The following is a 5196-nucleotide window of genomic DNA, read 5'->3' as shown; positions in this document are numbered from 1 at the left end:
AATGTTCTCGTCCTTGGGAGATGCAAGCTGAAGATTCCAAGGGTGAGGTGCCATGGAATGGGAAGTGTACTTTTGGATGATATGGCTAAAGGGAAGGGTTTGTATAAACAGAGAGAGAGCTGGACTAAAGGAATTGCAGTTAAGCCTTTCACATTACAAAGGACTTTGGGTTTCTGTCCGATAGTAGTGATGCATTTACAAGAAAGCTGGCAAACCTGAGCAGGGGGTGGTCCGGTGGCCTTGGAGCAGGGTTAACACAGCTAGAGATGAAATGGGAGATGCGGGCCTTCTTCCAACAAAGAATCTCCGGCACAGGCAGCAAAAGCCCCAAGGCCCATAAATCCAGACATCTAGCTAGTAATTACTCGTGAAGAGTATCAACGTCATTGGCCTTTGAAATCTAAGTAAAGTAGTTCAGGAAGCTCACAATCAAAGCACATTTTTTTTGTAAATAACAGCTTTTGAGTCCTTCCCTGGGGACTGCTATTCCCTGAAATGGGGTTGCCTCACCCCCCACACCAGCCCTGTTACACACCACCCTCATTAAAGCTAGGGTTTTTGAACCTTTGTTTAGAGAAAGGAGTGCTGTAGGTACTTGCAATACTATTTCTGTCCCCTCTGTTTTTAAGAATGTCACCATCCCTCACCTCCTGTGACTAATACACACTGTCCCTCGGAGCCAATCTGCTTCCCCTTTTAGAAAGTGGCTACTGGTAAAACTGCTAACAAGTGCTTCTCTGAGTATTTCTGGAAAAAGTTCTGGGAAGCTGAGTGATACTTGACCGGAGAGCTGAGTCGGCCACTCCACAAAGCAGTGTGATGCTGTGGCTTGTTCCTTATCTGTTCGTCTGTTTTGAAAATAATCATTCATTCACTTGTTCAGGATGAGTAACAATCCGAGATGGATTAATAAGCAAGTTGTGATTTCATTTCCTGCGCATGTCTTCTACACAGAGGGCTGACTGGTAGAGAAAAGCATTCCAAAAATGTTTTGAGCTAACACAGCATAGTTAGGCCAAGGGGGTAATGTCCCAAGACGTACTGCTGTGCTGGGGACAGCATTCTTTAGATGTTAGCATTCCAGTCTCTTTACTTGCAGTATTGATCTTATTCTTTATGTTAGAATCAAGTCTTGTGTTAGGACTAGTAAATCATTATAAACCAGGAGATAGTGGAAGGAGACTAAAGTTTACTTATTACCAGGCAGTTTATACAAATTGTTTCATTTATTTCTTTATGTGTGTGTGTGTGTGCTCAGTCGCGTCCAGCTCTTCGCAACCCCATGGAATGTAACCCACCAGACTTCTTTGTCCATGGGATTTTCCAGGCAAGAATACTGGAGTGGATTGCCATTTCCTTTTCTAGGGGATCTTCCTGACCCAGGCATCGAACCCACATCTTATACCATCTCTGAAAATAAAGTTTTTATTTTCCTCATTTTGAGAAATCAAGACTTGGAGAACTAAGAGACTTACCCAAACCATATAGTTAGAAGTTTCAGAAGATGAAATCCACGCTCTGTTCACTATCTCCAGTCGTTTATAGTCAACTCTAGTATTTGTGTGATAGGTGATAGGCAGCAGATTTTAGTCTGTTAAGTTCCTTTCAGCCCCAAATACACATCTGGGCCATCTCCTTCTCATGACCAGGCAACATATGCTCTTCCGTAATGATCTTCAGTAACATCAGAGAAGTATAATAACATGCATTTTCAAGCCAGATATTAACAAGGCTCACACTGCTACTCGTCTCCAAGAGTCTGAAAAATACACTGGAATCATTCCATTTTTGTACACGTCTGTTATATCATTTATTTCAGTAAGTCTCAATCCTCCTGAAATCAGTAGATACTAGGGTGTCACCAATTTTCTTAAGAGATGGTGTAGAAGTTATATATTAGTTCTGAAAACAATGATAACAGTGACAAAAGCACCACTATCCTAAAAAAAACAGTCATCTAGCACTTTTAGGAGACAGCACAGAATTGAAAAGTGTGAACATTTGCAGTCAGATACCAAATATCTGAACTCTTACTTAGAGTAACTCTGCTACTCTGTGAAAACTTGCAAGATAACCTAAACTCTATAAATTTTCATTTTTTCACACCTAAGATAGAGGTAAAAGTGATATTAAATTCATAAGCCTGTTGTGATTGTTTTTATTAAAGAATGAAGGTCAAATTCAGCACAGAGCCGGGCTCACAGGACAGCTGACAGACTTAAAAGCAACAACGACGAATGAGATGATATGACCTCCAATAGCGGAAGTAATACATGAGGTGAAGGAAATAAAACAGGTGAATGCAAGAAAGAGAATGAAAGGGTGAGGGCCCCCTGACTGGATGAATGGGGTGGGGGGGTGAAGTGGAAGCTGAGACTGTGATCCAGAGGGAAATGGCGGTGGTGTGGGCTTAGAGGGAGAAGACCTGAGTTCAAGTTTCTGTTCTGTTACTTCTTACCTAGTGCACTGTAGACAAGTCTGAACCTCACACTCCTGGTTTGCAAAAAGGAAAAATAAATACCATAGAAAACAGTAAGTCCAAAAGATATATGTACTCCAACCTTTACTGCAGCGCCATTTAGTGTAGCCAGGACATGGAAGCAACCTAAGTGTCTATCAACAGAAAAACAGATAAAGAAGATGTGAAACATATATACAATGAAATTTTACTCAGCCATAAAAAGAAACAAAGCTGGGTCATTTGCAGAGACATGGATGGACCTAGAGACTGTTATATGGAGTGAAGTTAAGTCAGAAAGGGAAAAATGAATATCATATATTAATTGCACATATGTGTAATATAGAAAAATGGTACAGATGAACCTATTTGCAAAGCAGAAATAGAGATACAGAGGTAGGGAATAAATGTATGGATTCCAAGGGGCCAAAGAGGATGTGGGATGAACTGGGATTGACATGCATACACTATTGATACTCTCAATAAAATAGATAGGGCTTTGCCGGTGGCTCAATGGTAAAGATTTTGCCTGCAATGCAGGAGGTGTGGGTGCGTTCCATCCCTGGGTTGGGAAGATCTCCTGGAGGAGGGCATGGCAACCCACTTCAGTATTCTTGTCTGGAGAATCCCATAGCCAGAAGAGCCTGGCGGGCTGTAATCCATAGGGTTGAAAGGGGTTGGACATGACTGAAGTGACTGAACACGCATGCATGCATAACCTGGATAATTAGTGAGAACCTACTGAATGGTACAGGGAACTCTACTCAATGCTCTGTGGTGACCTAGATGGGAAGGAAGTCCAAAAAAGAGGGGATATATGTATACATATGGCTGATTTACTCTGTTGTACAGCAGAAACGAATACAACATTGTAAGGCAACCATATTGCAATAAAACATTTTTTTAAAGAAAAAAAAATGAAAAGCTACTTAAAGGAATGTGAAGATTAAAAGAAGCCAGTGCATACATCTCTGTATGCACATTTGATTTGCATAGAATTGTTTGTACACCTTTGATTGCAGACTATCAAATCCCACAAAAGGTGACTTAGCCCATCACTCTTACACTGACAGTAAAGCATTATGTTCATTTATTCATTCACTCTTTCTTCCATTATTTCCTCATTCTTGTTCAGAGTTGATGAAGTTCTGCTAAGAAGCCTGCAACCAGGTGGGCATCAGAATAGCCTTCTACAGGGTGCTTTCCAGTTATCACATGAATTGTCTCACAGTACTCTTGGGAAGTTTCAAGTATTGTTGCCATTTGACAGATGAGGAAATTTGTTTGTTGTTCAGTTGCTAAGTTGTGTCCAACTCTTTGTGACCTCATGGACTACAGTAGGCCAGGCTTCCCAGTCCTTCACTAGCTCCCAGCATTTGCTCAAACTCACGTCCATTGAGTTGATGATGCCATCCAACCACCTCATCCTCTGTCGCCCCCCTCTTCTCCTGCCCTCAGTCTTTCCCAGTCTTTCAGGGTCTTTTCTAATGAGTCTGTTCTTCTCATCAGATGGCCAAATTGGGAATCACCTTTAACAACAGCCTGCAGTGACTGTGCTCACATGTGAGGCAGCTAACTGTCCCTGCTACCAGGTGAGGACCACGTGAGGGCAAGGACATCTTCCATCGGGGCTTGGACTGTGGATGTTCATTTAGGGTCTGTCGTCTCAGCCTCTTCTCATGCTCAAATCCCTCCAAATTCTTGGGACTGGGTGGGGGAGGTCAGGACATGCTGCAAAAATGAAGACAAGATGGACACAGCCAGGCTGGCTTTCTTCCCCAAGATACATGGGTGAGCCTTATAAATGAGCTCAAGGCTTATAAACGAGCCTTGAAAGTCCCCAGGGGAAGGTATTAAACGAAGTCATCATGGGTTTTGAACCCAACATCAGCTCACAGGCCCTGACAATAAAACAATATTGAAAGTCAGACTGTCCCTAACAGGTGTGTGGTCAGCCTGTGACTGCTGTAGAGAAAAGTCATTTTCTGCAGTGGGCTTGGGTCTAGCCCACTAGCGGACTACCGGAAATCCTGGACTTAGAATGGGAAGGAGGACAGGAAAAGAGAAAACAAAACAGATACAGGTAGAAACAGTGCAAGCCCATCCCCCTTCAGTTCCTAAGTGTTTCTGCTCTTACTCATGAAAGCCTGCAGAGGAAGCCTCTTTGTGTGTTATTCACCTCCCCAGGGGAACAACCACAAAATGAGAGCTGGTGCTGGTTTCACAGGGATGGTCTGTAAGGAATGAAAAGAAGTAAATTTCTTGAAATGCTTGGCAATTTCAAATCTCCTGGGCCCATCAGAAGGGGAGAATGCAGTTCCAGAAGGTCCCCAGTAGTAGTCTGAATGGGTTTAAAAACCTGACTATGTTAGGCTGGGATGAAGGAGGGGTCAGGGGAGAGAAGGTGAGAGAGGGGAGGAGGGGGAGAAAGAGAGAGGGAGGGGAGAACCAGCCCTTTAACTGCTTCCTTTTGCTGTGGCGGCTCTTGTACTTCTAGGTTCTGGGGCAGGATGTGAAGTGGGAAGTGTTTTGTGGTCAGAAGAACTGCAGCTGGAGGGGGATGGCGTGGGCGATGGATGCTCTGGGGGGAGATAGCAGAGGACTGGAGGAGGGAGGGAGAGGTCTAGTGGGTGGTGGATGAGTAAGACCGTCTCCCCCTCCCATCAGGCCGGATTCCCCACTCGCCCAAGTGCAAAGGTTTCAGCTCAGGGTGCTGGATGCTGTCCTGCTGTGATCGC

Source organism: Bos grunniens, chromosome 15 (assembly GCF_055505025.1).
Source record: "Bos grunniens cultivar Pamir isolate PY7600 chromosome 15, Bosgru_T2T1.0, whole genome shotgun sequence".
NCBI lineage: Eukaryota > Metazoa > Chordata > Mammalia > Artiodactyla > Bovidae > Bos > Bos grunniens.
This window is presented reverse-complemented; position numbering follows the sequence as displayed.